The sequence below is a fragment of the Pristiophorus japonicus genome, chromosome 7 (assembly GCF_044704955.1).
Source record: "Pristiophorus japonicus isolate sPriJap1 chromosome 7, sPriJap1.hap1, whole genome shotgun sequence".
NCBI lineage: Eukaryota > Metazoa > Chordata > Chondrichthyes > Pristiophoridae > Pristiophorus > Pristiophorus japonicus.
Window position 1 is genome coordinate 141,074,262 of NC_091983.1, and position 16,583 is coordinate 141,090,844.

A 16,583-nucleotide genomic window follows, 5' to 3' on the forward strand; every position below is an offset into this window, starting at 1 on the left:
CCCAAAATGGAGGAAAAGCATCCGGGAGGGGGCTGATTACCTCAAGTCTCGTCGCTGAGAGCATGCAGAAACCAAGCACAGATAGAGGAAGGAGCGTGTGGCAAGCCAGACTCCCCGCCCACCCTTACCTTCAACCACTGTCCCACCTGTGACAGAGACTGTAATTCCCACATTGGACTGTACAGCCACCTGAGAACTCACTTTTAGAGTGGAAGCAAGTCTTCCTCGATTTCACGGGACTACCTATGATGATGACGATATTAGTGGTGAATCATGAGTGTTCGCCAGGGTGGGAAGACCAAGACTCCCCGTGAAGAGTATTCTGTCCGCCCTGGAAGCAATTCTGTAGTTTGCCCAAGAGTTTTAACAATCTTGGAAGCTCTAGGCCACAACCCAAGCCTGGACCCATTTTTATCAGACTGAGGTCCTAATTTATATGCCACCTTTCAGCATCCAAGCCTACTACTCTTCCATCAAGCCAACGACAAGGCAATTCCCAAACTGAGAGTTGTCCTTCCCAACCACATCCCCTCTCTATCTAAGGAGAGCAGAGGCTGCCACAGAAGGGAAGGATCCAATGGATTTAGTTCCTGGCCTAATTCATGCCCCTTCTGCTGCAGTCAGTAACACACTGGAAGGGCCACTGAAGGGCCTCCTATGTGCTCAAGTCCACAGTGAGATTTGATCCCACAACCTTCTGACTTAAAAGTGAGAGTACTACCAACTGAGCCAACTAATATGTAAAACATACCATATATTTTTTTAGTGTTTTGTCTGCTCAGTACTATAATTTGGTTCATTGTCTTACTACAAGTGCTTTGATGACTAAAACTTTCTGTATTGTTGTTGATATGATGGCCGGGGTTTCCCACTTTTGTGCTCACTAACCCCTAAATTTTCTGTCTCTTTAAACAAATGGCAGGAAATTACGGGTGGAAAGCACAAAAGCAGAAAACCCCACCCGATGCATTGATAAGGGAAAAGCCAGTTTAACAGTATCTGTAAATAACTAGGAAAATTGGTCCCATCGTATCTGTCATGTATCCTACATGGTTACTGCTTGTACTATTACAAGGTGTGCCACCAGAGGGCACTGCAGTGGGATACTTGTGGGTTACCTGTACAGGTGTGCCAGGTCAAGTATAAAAGGCAGGCCACCATGTGTGATCCTCACTCTGGAGTTACATTAAATGGACTAAGGTCACTACAGTTCAAGCACAACACATTGTCTCGTGGAGTCATTATTAGAGCATCTGAAGACATAACAATTGGCGATGAAATTACGGACCTTCATGAGAAAATGGCTAACTTTGGTACGTTGCAGCAGTTCGCCGATGGTGATGATTGGGAAGCCTTTGTGCACAGGCTCGACCATTTCTTCACAGCAAACGACCTAGCAGGCGACAATCCGGCCACACTGGCTGATAAGTGCAGAGCTATCCTGCTAACCAGTTGTGGGCCCATCGTCTATGGCCTCGTCAGGGACTTGCTGGCACCAGCGAAGACAATGACCAAGACGTACAAGGAGCTTGTAACGCTGATCCAAGAACAATTCAAGCCCAAATAGAGCATGCTCACAGCCAGACACCGGTTTTATATACACCGACGGCCCGAAGGCCTGGAGATCGCAAAATATGCTGCAGACCTCAAGAGGCTGGCGACCACCTCACCGAGCACTGCGGGATATCATTGTCATCGGAATCGGCCATAAGTTACTATCTGCGGATACCACAGTCACACTGCAGAAGGCCATCTCCATGAGCCAAGCATTCATGACCTCAACCTGCAGCTCTAGGCAGATGACTCATCCTCAGGACTCAAACCCGGCAAGTACTGTGCACAGAATGGCGCCTTTTAGAGGCTGGACTGTAGAATGTGAATCTTCTCAGGGAAGAGAGAACAGGCCCCCGAGTCTCTTAACTCAGAGTCCGCTGAGGGGGGCTAATCGTGTAGCACCATGTTGGCATTGCGGAAGGAATCACAGGGCTCACCAGTGCTGTTTTAAAGACTATGTATGTAAAGGCTGCAGGACAAAGGGCCACCTCCAGTGAATGTGTAAAAGAAATATGACTCACTTTGTGAAGAGTCTGCAGATGGCCATGAATCCAGCGCGGATTATGAAGTAATAGAGAGGCAGCTCAGCCCCATGATGAGGTATATAGCATGTTTACCTGCACCACCGAATGTTCTCTGTTGAGGATGGAAGTCGAGATAAATGGCGTTCCAGTCTTCATGGAAGTAGACATGGGGGGGGAGCCAGTCAGTAATGAATCCAGAAGCCTTTGGGAGGCTATGGGACAATCAGGCTGAACGACCCAAGTTGGTCCCGGTTCAGGCAAAGCTGCGCACCTACACCAATGAACTTATCCCAGTCGTTGGTAGTGCGGATATAAAGGTACTCCATGACGGCGTGGTGCACAAGCTACCCCTGTGGATTGTTGCAGGTGATGGACTAACGCTATTCGGAAGAAGGTGGATGGAGAAGATCGATTGGAGCTGGGAAGATTTCATCCCTCCAGCAATCGACGTCCCCTGCGCTCAGAGGCAAAGCAAGCCCTCACCTGAGGGTGGACCCGGCACCAGAGAGCAGACCAGGACAACACCCAAGGCACAGACTGCCCAGCACGACTGCGTGGAGATGATCCAGGTGAGACGACCCGAACGCACTTTTCAGGCTCCAGTGGCAGGACTCCGGAGGAAGAAAATCGGACCCAAAGGCGACTTCCCAGCTTCGGTGGCAGAACCCGGGGAGAAGAGGATCACAGCAGTCGACATCGTGGATGGAAGAAAGATGGTACCCAAACCACGAGGTGAGGCGTTGAAGAAAAAGATGGCGGCAGCCAGACCACGAGGTGCAGCACTGATGGAGCAACACGTGGCACCAAGCGAAGAAGAGGATTGGGGTAAAGATAGCAAGGCTCTCTTAAAGGAGGCCCACAACTCACCTCATTTAAAGGGACAGTTCCACACTTTCAATCAATGTAAGAGCAACTGTGAGTTAGATGTAAAATGTGTAATTGCTGATCATAATTGTGTACATGCAATAAGCAAGGAAAAGTCGCGCGATTGCGATCGGAGCTACAGGTTATTTACAATAAGTAATGTAACGTTGTGCGATGTAGGATTTTAACTGCATACAGTAAATGCAGCGGGCAAATACCCATCGGGAGCACAGAGATCCAGCGAGTTACCCAATGCTGTAGCCTGCGTCCCTGGGACCAGAGTGATGCACCATGGAGTGTGGCCACGAGCAGCCAATATAGACAAGCTGCAGAGCAAGCGATCTCAGGAGGGCAACGGCACCGGTATCGATACCCTGCCCCTGATCGGTTCCATCTCTCAGGCACCCGATGGCACCAACCGCCACGAGCCTGAAAGAGCAAACTGCGCTAAGGCGCAGCCCCCAGACCCTATCACCACCAAGACTACACCTGGGAACAAAGGGTCACCCGCAATGGTTCTCCCAAATGGGACCGGAACCAGCCAGGATCCCAAACCAAATAATACCCAGGCTAGCGAGTCAGCAGTTCTCTGTGCACTGCGAGACGACTGCTCCTCAGGGAGCAGCAGCAACCCGGGGCGCAGGGAGAGGACAGGGAAGTCACAGGCATCTGTGAACCTGCCCGACGCTAGAAGCAACGGCAAAAGCCCCGAGAGCAGGCAACTTGAGGCAACCGGGGTCCCACTGTCAGCACTGGGCACCGCGCCACCACCAGACTACCTGGACACCATCCAACAGTTCTGGCACTAGTTTGTCCTCACGCACCGGTGCTGACCCCAGCACTGACTCCAAGTATATTCCAAGTATGTATCTCATCATTCAAATGTACTTACCTCACCACGGTACCACGAATGCAATACTGTAAATGCAATTTTTTTTGGACTTGAATGTATATGAATGTAATGAGCCAATGGCACAATGTGTATGTGGGAGGGGGAAGGGAATAGAGAATGGGAGAATGGAGTGGTCATGGACGCACAAACAGAAACCACCAGTAACTCTACTGCCAATGAAACACCACCTACTCACCCAAGATGGAAACGACCCTCCAAGGGTCAACCAGATAGAGCTAAGCCCAGAGCACAGTCAATGCAAAGGCGATTTGCACTAAGGACTTGGGGGAGAGTGATGTCATGTATCCTACATGGTTACTGCTGGTACTATTAGAAGGTGTGCCACCAGAGGACACTGCAATGGGAGACATGTAGGTTACCTGTACAGATGTGCCAGGCCTAGTATAAAAGGCAGGCCACCAGGTGTGATCCTCACTCTGGAGTTACATTTAATGGACTGAGGTCACTACAGTTCAAGCACAACACTGTCTTGTGGAGTCATTATTAAAGCATCTGAAGACATAACAGTATCCAATTAGAATGAGCAGAAACTTGGCACTAGCTTCAAGCACCCTACACTTTAAAATATTTATCAAGTTTCATTAAGCTTCGTTGGACAAAGTCACGGGAATTTGGCAGAGGTTTTCAATATTCTGTATGTTTATGTTCATGTGCGTTAGCTGCACAGGATGTGCTGCAATATATCAGCAAGCACAGGATACACCTGTGCCGAGACTGTTCTCCAAAACAAAAACTAAAATCTGCTGAATTAAGCTAGAGTATAAACTACAATTCCCATGAACCTTTCTCATGTTGAGAATTCACAGGGTAGGTCTTGGCTTTGCGATACTGTAAAACGCGTGATAACGAATCAGCAGCCTGCTTTACATCTCTCCCAATTTTTTATTTCCATCTGTTATGTATTTAACCCCTTGTACCCTGCATCACACCTGTCCATCAGAGGGCCTACCTGTTGGAGTTCCAAGGGATCCCAGCATTCCTTGGGAGCACAGTATATAAGCAGACCACCCACTCTGGGACTATAACAAAGGAGCTAAGGCCACACTTGCTCATTACACACAGTACTCGGTCTGACCATTTATTATGAGTATAACAATTGGCGACGAGGTAACAAACAACCGCGCAAAGATGCAAATAACAGTTGGCATCCTGGAGAAGTTCTCAGAGGAGGATGATTGGGAGGCCTTTGTGGAGAGACTCAACCAATACTTCGTGGCCAACGAGTTGGAAGGGGACGAGAATGTGACCAAATGAAGGGCGATCCTCCTAACTGTCTGTGGGGCAACAACCTATGGCCTGAGAAGAATCTCCTGGCCCCGGCTAAACCAACAGAGAAATCCTACAAAGAACTGTGTACGCTGGTCCGGGAGCACCTAAATCCTAAGGAAAGTGTTTTGATGGCGAGATATCGGTTCGACATGTGTCAACGATCAGAGGGCCAGGAAGTGGTGAGCTACGTCGCCGAACTAAGGCGCTTTGCAGGACATTGTGAGTTTGAGGGATTCCTAGAACAAATGCTCAGAGATTTTTTTGTACTGGGCATCGGACATGAGACAATCCTTCGCAAACTGTTGACTGTAGAAACTCTGAATCTGAGTAAAGCCATAACGATAGCCCAGGCATTTATGTCCACCAGCGACAACACCAAGCAGATTTCGCAGAACAAAGAAGTTTTGGCCAGTACTGTGCATAAAGTAACATCGGTTTTGAGCAGAAATGTACAGGGCAGAACATACACGCCGACTGCTGTGGCCTGACCTCAATTGATCCAGAGTTTGCCATCATCTGTTAATGCGAGGCAGTTAACACCCTGTTACCGGTGCGGGGGTGATCATCGGCCCCCATCAATGCCGCTTTAAGCACTATGGGCCCAAGTTTTGAGCCGCGCCTAGAACGGCGCAGTCCCGACCTGGACGCCCATTTTTCGCACTACAAAGTGCGCCTAAAAAAACTTCCAGATTCTCCGGTTCCCTGCAGGTCGTTTGCAGCTCGGCGCAGCGCAGCACGAGCTGTGGGGGGCGGAGCCAGGTCCCTGCGCTGAAAACAGTGCCGGGACCTCTGCACATGCGCGCTACAGTGGGCGCACATATGCAGTAGCTGCAGGCGCCCAAAACTGTGTGGGAGGGGCCGAAGCACGCCGCCCCTAGCCCTGACCGAATGGCCTCACTGGGGCTGCATGCATAAGGCTCCTCCCACGGCCAGCTCCTGCTTCCTCCCGACCCGACTCGACTCCTGCTTCCCGCCCCCCCCCGCCTCCGGACCGGATCCAACACCGACCCGACTCCCGCTTCCCCCCCCCCCCCCCCCCGACTGGACCCAACCTGACCTCCCTCTCCCTCCCTCCCCCCGACCCGAACCAAATCAACTTCCCTCCCACCAACCCCCAACCCCGACCCGTGCTCCCCCCGACCCGACCCGCGATCCCGACCCGACCCAACGCCACCTACCTGTAAATCTGGTGCTGGGGACGGGCCCTGCCCGAAGTCTTGGGCCCTGCCCGCAGTCTCGGGCCCGTTCAGCCTCCCTCCCCCTTCTCCTTTCCCCCCCCATATCCTTTCCTCCCCCCATCTCCTTTCCCCCCTCTTTTTCTTTACCCCCCTTTTCCTCCTCTCCCCCTTCCCTCTTCTCCTCCTCCCCCTTCCCCTCCTCCCCCCTTCTCCTCCTCCTCCCCCTCCCCTTCTCCTCCTCCCCCTCCCCCTTCTCCTCCTCTCCCTACCTCCTCCCCTTCTCCTCCTCCCCCCTCCCCTCTCCCCTTCTCCCCCCTCTCCCTTATCCCTCCCCCTTCCCTCCCTCTGCTCCCCCCCTCTCTCCCTCTACCCCCCTCCCCTCGCTGTCAGAAACACAAACACTGACAGACAGAGAATGAGAGACACACACAGACAGACAGAGAGATAGAGACACTGACAGAGACACACTGGGGGGGGGGGGCATCCCAGCACGCTGTTGGAGGGCTCCCGGTGCTGCAGTCGGTTAGTAGAAAATGTTTTATTTATTGATTTAAAAAAAAAATTATTTCTTATTAATTTTTTTTGATTGATTTATTGGTTGATTTATTGATGTTTTTATCATTTATTATTGATGATGGCTCTTTATTTGTAAAACTGAAGTGTTTAATGTTTGTAAACTTCCCTTTAAACCCCCCCTCCCCCCATTCCCTACGCCTGATTTGTAACCTATGCCTAATTTTCTAAAGTGTCGACAAGGTTTTTTCGAGCGTACAAAAATCTTCACTTACTCCATTCTAAGTTAGTTTGGAGTAAGTTTTCACTGACAAAACTTTGAAAACAGGCGCAAATGGCCGGACACGCCCCCTTTTTAAAAAAAAATTCTGTTCCAAAGTGAAACTGTTCTAACTGACTAGAACTGGAGCAAACTAAATGGCGAGAATTCTGATTTCTAAGATACTCCGTTCTACACCAGTTGCTCCTAAAAATCAGGAGCAAATCATGGCGAAACTTGGGGCCTATGCGTGCAATGGCTGCAGAACAATCGGACACCTCCAAAGAATGTACAGGCGAGCTGCAAACCCTGCAAACCACCATGTTGCAGAGGAAGATCGATCCATAGTGGATCAGACGGAATTGGAAACTCGTACGGAGGAGGTAGAGGTGTACAGGGTACACACGCTCACGACAAAATGCCCACCAATAATGTTGAAAGTTGAACTGAACGGTATTCCAGTGTCTATGGAGCTGGACATGGGGGCAAGTCAGTCCATAATGAGTAAAACTGCCTTCGACAGGCTGTGGGGGAAGAAGGCACACAGCCCCAAGCTCAGCCCCATTCACACCAAACTAAGGACTTACACAAAGGAACTAATCACTGTAATTGGCAGTGCTGAAGTCAAAGTCTCCTATGATGGAGGAGTACACGAACTCCCGCTGTGGATTGTGCCGGGATGGCCCCACTTTGTTTGGCAGAAGCTGACTGGGGAAAATCCGCTGGAACTGGTACGACATTCGAGCACTCATGTCCGTCGACGACACCGCATGTACCTAGGTTCTAAGCAAATTCTCTTTGTTATTTGAGCCAGGCATTGGAAGCTTCTCAGGGGCAAAAGTGCAGATCCATTTGGACCCTGGTACGCAACCCATCTATCACAAGGCTCGGGCGGTACCGTACATGGTGCGTGAAAAAGTGGAAATCTAGCTGGACAGGCTGCAACGTGAAGGCATCATCGTGCTGGTGGAATTCAATGACTGGGCCAGTCTGATTGTTCCGGTACTCAAGGAGGATGGTACGGTTAGAATTTGCGGGGACTATACAGTAACGATTAACCGTTTTTCGCTGCAGGACCAGTACCCGCTACCCAAGGCAGACGACCTATTCGTGACCCTGGCTGGAGGGAAGATGTTCACCAAGCTGGACCTGACCTCGGCCTACATGACGCAGGAGCTGGAGGAGTCTTCGAAAGGCCTCACCTGCATCAACATGCACAAAGGTCTGTTTATCTACAACTGGTGCCCGTTCAGGATTCGGTCGGCCGCAGCGATCTTGCAGCGGAACATGGAGAGCCTGCTAAAGTCGATTCCTTGCACAGTGGTCTTCCAGGATGACATATTGGTTATAGGTCGGGACCATAAGCATCTGAAGAATCTGGAGGAGGTTCTTAGTCGATTGGATCGCGTGGGGCTCAGGTTGAAATGCTCGAAGTGTGTTTTCCTGGCACAAGATGTCGAATTCTTAGGAAGGAGAATCGCAGTAGACGGCATCAGACCCACCAACGCCAAGATGGAGGCCATCAAGAACGCGCCGCGACCACAGAATGTGACTGAGCTGCGGTCGTTCCTGGGACTCCTTAACTACTTCGGTAATTTCCTACCTGGGTTAAGCACCCTGCTAGAACCCCTAAATGCACTACTGCGCAAGGGAGACGACTGAGTATGGGGGAATTCACAAGAGGCTGCCTTTAAGAAAGCCAGAAATTTATTATGTTCTAACAAACTGCTTGTCCTGTATAACCCATGTAAACGATTGGTGTTAGCTTGCGATGCGTCATCATACGGGGTCGGGTGTATGTTACAACAGGCTAATGAATCGGGAATTTTGCAACCAGTTGCGTATGCATCCAGGAGTTTGCCCAAGACTGAAAGGGCCTACAGCATGGTTGAAAAAGAGGCTCTGGCATGCGTTTACAGTGTAAAATAAATGCACCAGTACTTATTTGGCCTCAAGTTCAAGCTTGAAACTGACCACAAGCCACTCATGTCGCTATTCTCGGAGAGCAAAGGGATTAATACCAATGCCTCTGCCCGCATCCAAAGATGGGCGCTCACACTGTCGGCATACAACTATGTAATCCGCCACAGACCGGGCACAGAAAACTGCGCAGATGCTCTCAGTCGGCAACCATTGTCCACCACCGGGGTGGAAATGGCACAGCCAGCGGACTTGCTCATGGTCATGGAGGCATTTGAGAACGAGAAAACCCCCGTTATGGCCTGCCAGATCAGGACCTGGACCAGCCAGGATCCTTTACTGTCCCTGGTAAAAACTGTGTCTTCCATGGGAGCTGGTCCAGTGTCCCAGTGGAGATGCAGGAAGTGATTAAGCCATTCCACAGACGCAAAGATGAGCTGTCCCTGCCCAAGTGTAGTCTTGCCCAAGAAAGGCAGAGACACATTAATTTGCAAACTGCACAACACCCACCCAGGCATCGTGATGATGAAAGCCATAGCCAGATCCCACGTGTGGTGGCCTGGCATTGACTCAGATTTAGAGTCATGTGTGCGCCAGTGCAACACTTGCTCTCAGTTGAGCAATACACCCAGAGAGGCACCGCTAAGTTTGTGGTCCTGGCCATCCAAACCGGGGTCGAGGATCCATGTAGACTATGCGGGCCCATTCCTAGGCAAAATGTTTTTGATAGTCGTGGACGCTTACGCAAAGTAGATTGAATGTGCAATAATGTCTGTAAGCACGTCCACGGCCACCATTGAAAGTCTACGAACTATGTTTGCCACGCACGTCCTGCCTGATGTCCTAGTCAGCGACAATGGGCCGTGCTTCACCAGTGCTATATTCAAAGAATTCATGACCCGCAAAGGGATCAAACATGTCACATCTGCGCTGTTCAAGCCCGCATCCAGTGGCCGGGCAGTTCAGACCATCAAGCAAAGCTTGAAACGTGTGTCGGAAGGCTCCTTGCAGACCCGGTTGTCCTGAGTACAGCTCAGCTACCGCACCAGACCCCACTCACTCACTGGGATTTCCCCAGCTGAGCTGCTCATGAAAAGAACGCTTAAAACAAGGCTCTCTCTGGTCCACCCTGATCTACATGATCACGTGGAGGACACGCGGCACCAACAAAGTGTGTACCATGACCGCGCAAACTTGTCACACGATATTGAAATCAATGATCCTGTGTTTGTGCTCAATTATGGACATGGTCCCAAATGGCTCACTGGCACGGTCACAGCCAAAGAGGGGAGTAGGGTATTTCAGGTCAAACTGACCAATGGACAAACGCACAGAAAACACTTGGGCCAAATTAAACTGCGGTTCACCAACAGCTACGTACAACCTGAGGAGGACACTGCCAACATTGACCTTCCAACACACACACAAGTGGCAACTGACATCACACTGACCACGAAACAGAACTCATCATCCCCAGCAGCCCGGCAAGGCCAGCTGCCCAACTGAAGAACTGACCAACCCACCCACACCAGCATTTGTACTGAGACGATCGACAAGGGAGCGCAAAGCCCCAAATCGTCTCACCTTGTAAATAAATGTATTGTTGACTTCACGGGGAAGTGATGTTATGTATTTAACCCCGTGTACCCTGCATCACACCTGTCCACCAGAGGGCCTACCTGTTGGAGTCCCAAGGGATCCCAGCATCCCTTGGGAGCACAATATATAAGCAGGCCACCCATGACGTACCTGCACTCTGGAACTACAATAAACACACTTGTTCATTACACACAGTACTCGGTCTGACCATTTATTATGAGTATAACAACGTCAAAGAAGAGCGGGGAGTTCACTTGACATCCAGGTCAACAATTATTCCTCAATTAGTACCAGCAAAAAACAATAACTGCTTATAACCGGGAATTAATAATGGAGAACAGGGAACTGGCAGAGACATTGATCAAATATTTTGCATCGGTCTTCATGGTTAAAGACATTAAAAACATCACAATAATTGATAATCAAGGGGCTATAGGGAGGGAGGGAGGAACTTAATACAATCACTATCACTAATGAAGTAGTACTCAGTAAGATAATAGGACTAAAGGTGAACAAGTCCCCTGGATCTGATGGCTTACATCCTAGGGTCTTAAAAGAAGTGGCTGCGGAGTTAGTGGATGCATTGCTTGTAATCTACCAAAATTCTCTGGGTTCTGGAGCGGTCCCAGTGGATTGGAAAACCGCAAATATTTAAAAATGAGGCAGACAAAAACCAGGAAACTATAGACCAGTTAGCCTAACATCTATCATTGGAAAAATGCTGGAGTCCATTATTAAGGAAGCAGTAGCAGGACATTTGAAAAAGCATAATTCAATCAAGTGAGTCAGCATGGCTTTATGAAAGGAAAATCATGTTTGACAAATTTGCTGGAGTTCTTTGAGGATGTTACGAGCAGGGTGGGTAAGGGGGAACCAGTGGATGTGGTGTATTTGGATTTGCAGAAGGCATTCGATATGGTGCCACATAAAAGATTACTGCACAAGATAGAAGTTCACGGGGTTGGAGGTAATATATTAGCATGGATAGAGGATTGGCTATCTAACAGAAAACAGAGAGTCTGTATAAATGGGTCATTTTCCGGTTGGCAAACAGTAACCAGTGGGATGCCGTAGGGATCGCTGCTGGGTCCTCAACTATTTAAAAACTATATTAATGACTTGGATGAAGGGACCGAGTGTAATGTAGCCAAGTTTGCTGATGATAAAAAGATGAGTGGGAAAGCAACTTGTGAGGAGGACACAAAAAAATCTGCAAAAGGATATAGACAGGCTAAGTGAGTTGGCAAAAATTTGGCAGATGGAGCATAATGTGGGAAGATGTGAGGTTATCCACTTTGGCAGAAAAAATAGAAAAGCAAATTATAATTTAAATGGAAAAAAATTGCAAAGTGCTGCAGTACAGAGGGACCTGGGGGTCCTTGTGCATGAAACACAAAAAGTTAGTATGCAGATACAGCAAGTAATCAGGAAGGCAAATGGAATGTTGGCCTTTATTGTAAGTGCGATAGAGTATAAAAGCAGAGAAGTCCTGTTACAACTATACAGGGTATTGGTGAGGCCACACCTAGAGTACTGTGTACAGTTTTGGTCTCCGTATTTAAGGAAGGATATATTTGCATTGGAGACTATTCAGAGAAGGTTCACTCGGTTGATACCAGAGATGAGGGGGTTGACTTATGAGGAAAGGTTGAGTAGGTTGGACCTTTACTCATTGGAATTCAGAAGAATGAGAGGTAAATTTATCAAAACATATAAGATTATGAGGGGGCTTGACAAGGTGGATGCAGAGAGGATGTTTCGCTGATAGGGGAGACTAGAACTAGAGGGCATAATCTTAGAATAAGGGACCGCCCATTTAAAACTGAGATGAGGAGAAATGTTTTCTTTCAGAGGGTTGTGGATCTGTGGAATTCACTGCCTCAGAGAGCTGTGGAAGCTGGGACATTGAATAAATTTAAGACAGAAATAGAGAGTTTCTTAACCGATAAGGGAGTAAGGGGTTATGGAGAGCGGGCAGCGAAATGGACCTGAGTCCATGATCGGATCAGCCATGATTGTATTAAAAGGCGGGGCAGGCTCGAGGGGCCGTATGGCCTTCTCCTGCTCCTATTTCTTATGTTCTTATGTTCTTTTGAGGGGGTTGACTTATGAAGATAGGTTGAGTAGGTTGGGCCTATACTCATTGGAGTTCAGAAGAATGAGAGGTGATCTTATCGAAACATATAAGATAATGAGGGGGCTCAACAAGGTGGATGCAGAGAGGATATTTCCACTCATAGGGGAAACTAAAACTAGGGAACATAGTCTCAGAATAAGGGGCCGTCCATTTAAAACTGAGATGAGGAGAAATTTCTTCTCTTAGAAGTCTATGGAATTCTCTGCCCCAGAGAGCTGTGGAGGCTGGATCATTGAATATATTTAAGGCGGAGATGGACAGATTTTTGAGCAATAAGGGAATAAAGGGTTATGGGGACTGGGCAGGGAAGTGGAGCTGAGTCCATGATCAGATCAGCCATGATCTTATTAAATGGTGGAGCAGGCTCGAGGGGCCAGGTGGCCAACTCCTGCTCCTATTTTTTATGTTCTTATGTTCTTCTGTATTTCATTACTGATGGTGGAACCATGCTGTGCACAATTTGTTTGCCATATTTGCCATAGAAACGGTGACTGCAGAATACTGCAGGTGCTGGAAATCTAAACTAAAAATGGAAATTGCTGAAGATACTCAGAAGGTGAGGCAGCATGTGTAGAGGGAGGAAGGCAGGGTTAACATCGAAACCTTTTGTCAGTGGGAGAGATGTTACAGATTAACAACAACAACTTACATTTATTTAACACCTTTAACGTAGTAAGATGTCTGAAGGCACTTAGGGGTCGAAATTAGGTTGCTACCGCCAGCTGATACTACCTGAATGAGGCGGCAATGGGGTGTGAAAGGCTGACGTTAGGAGTGGGTGCCATCTGATCTGAAATTCAATTGTCCTTTTTCAACGGCGTAAAAATTTGCCACCTCGCTGACTACCGCCATGGAAATCGTGATGTCGGTACGCATGCAACATCTCCTTGGCGCCGGTCTCGCCAATTTCACTTTTGCCACCTCACTTACCGGCTGGCGGCGATGATGCCTGAAAAATTTGGCATGCACAAGGCGGGGAAATGAATCTGGAGCATTACTAAAGGGAGTTGCAGCTGGCCCAGAGAGCTCGCGGTCCTTGCTGCGTTGGCTGCTCGCACAGTTCGAAGTTGCTGGCGCCCTAGAGCTACTGATTCATAAGCTTCAGTACTAGCATCTCGGAGACATGGTCGCCTTCAACATCGGATACATTTGCAACTAGCATGTTGTTTTTACCTCCGCAAACTTATGGGGGCAATGATCGCACACCATGTCATGCTGCAGTGAGGCATGTAAAGACACCGGCTGCAGAGGTGGCTCATGCTAAATGTGGATGCTCGCCAGAGGAGAGGCCGCAGACAGTGGGTCAGGAAGCCCTCCAGTCGCAGGTTTTACCGTGCGCATTATTCTTACCTTGAGATGTCCGAGGAGCAGTGCCTAAGAAGGCTGAGGTTCCGCAAAGAGATGCTTACGGAGCTCTGCCACCTCCTGCAGACATACCAGGCAGCTGACATCGGCACCAGGACCTCGCTCTCAATGGCAGTGATAGTGACTGTAGCCCTCAACTTATATGCTACCGGCTCCTTCCAGTCTCCTGTAGGCAATATATGCAACATCTCGCAGTTTGCAGTACATTGCTTCATTCGCCAGGTTAGCTACACTTTCTACAGCAACCATATGCACTACTTCAGGTTCAGCATGTCCAGGGAAGACCTGGATGAGCACACCCGTGGCTTTGGCAGGATAGCAGGCTTCCCCATGGTTCAGGGGGCCATCTATTGTAAGCATGTGGCATTGTGGACCCCGCCTCACCTGGCCAACCTACTCACCTGGCCATCTGCTGAAGACATCCTGCAAGCCTCCATACATATAAATGGCAAGACAAGATGGTGAAAAAGTGAACACATTTTTATTTACAAACAAAACCATAGTGTGCTGTAAAGAAGCACTAAAGGACATCATCATTCACAGCAGACAATAATTGAAACTACATATCTCATATCTTGAAACATTATCACCCACATCCATGTGCAACAATTCACATTACTTCATCATGGAACAAGGACAGCATCTCTGGCCAGCATCACACAATTATTTATTGGCTCATCCAAGTGTAAATATGTAGACTAATTCATATTCGAGCAAGGTCACCATTTCTGGCCATTAGCACACACACATTTCTCAGTGCTTTCCCACCACGTCCCTTCTCCACCCTCCCAGGTCTACTGCTCCTCCTCAATGGGGTCTCAGTGCCTGCATCAAGGTTGGTAGAAGGTCGCTATGTTGGCACCACTGCCACAGCCGATGGCCTAGCAGGATGTTCCACACCAGCTCGGGCCCTGGAAAGCCCGGCTGCGGACTGCATCCCCTCAGCATAGGTGGCAGCACTCTGTGGTGGATGGGTTGCAGAGAGCGGCAGGAGCAAGGGCGGAAAGATGTCATCCTGAGAGAGGACATCACGTTTCAACGGGCCCGACACGCTACTCCCTTGGAGCAGAGCCTCAGGATCTGGAGCTATCTGGCTGAGCACAGATTGCTGCCAAGCTTCGACAACGTTAGTTCCCCATGCAACTGATGGGGCCCCAGACACGATGGCAGTGGTAAATGCCTGCGTGGATTCAAGTTGGCTCTGTATCAGAGCAGACTGTGACTGCAGCACACCACAGAGCTGATTGATGCCACCACGCACTGACATGGCAGTCTGCAGGCCTACCATAGCTTTGGCTTGGTGCACAATGGCTACTGCCACATCAACCATAGCCCATGTCACCATATCTGGGACCCCATGGTTACTTGAAGCATCCAACATCCATTGGTTATGATTGTCTTGCGGGATCCTCTAAGTCGACCTCATCATCAGAGTGCTGCTGAGCATCACTCAGGCGCGCACTCACCCCCCCGGGAGTTGACCCCCTGATCTCCCCTTCCCCATGGCATTGCTGCAGGCCATGGGATTCCGGAGCATCACCCACCTCCATCTCCCCGACCACGCCTTCTGACAAAAAGCTGCTAGCCCCACTCTGTGAGGAGGTTGGATCCTCTATTGTGTCCAGAGGTATCCTCCACCTTTTCATCCTCTCCACCGTCACCTGCAGTGGAAGGCTGATGTGCAGGCCTTTTGCCATCTGAGTCATCATCTGAAAGCACAAAGCCAGAGACGAGTGGTTAACTGCAGGGTAGGGGTCAAGAGCGGCAAATGCATTCGAGAATGGCAATCTCACGGATAGAGCTGAAGGATTATGGTGTCAGGCCTAAGTGGCCTGCCAGATGCTGCAAAGGAACTCAACATACCATCACTGTCCCCAGGGGGGTCGGCCTACCCATTGCCACAGCACCAAATTGAATGCCCATCATGGTCGAGACGCGTTCCTCCAACAGAGACAGGTCCTGGAGTTCAGAGTCCCCTCCTGCAGTCCACATCTACTCCCTGTGGTTGTGGGCGAGCATGTCGTGTGAGATTAAAGAGAACGTCTGAGTTAGAGCCCTTCTATCAGTGTGTCCCAAGTGCCTTACATAGTTTACATAGCAAGCACTCTACTCGGAACTCCTTCATGGCAAGCGAGCCAAAGGTGGGCAGAGGAAACATTACAAGGACACCCTCAAAGCCTCCCTGATAAAGTGCAACATCCCCACCAACACCTGGGAGTCCCTGGCCAAAGACCACCCTAATTGGAGGAAGTGCATCCGGGAGGGCGCTGAGCACCTCGAGTCTCATAACCGAGAGCATGCAGAAATCAATGCAGGCAGCGGAAAAAGTGTGCGGCAAACCAGTCCCACCCACTCTTTTCCTCAATGACTGTCTGTCCCACCTGTGACAGGGACAGTGGCTCTCGTATTGGACTGTTCAGTCACCTAAGGACTCATTTTTAGAGTGGAAGCAAGTCTTCTTCGATTCCAAGGGACTGCCTATGATGAT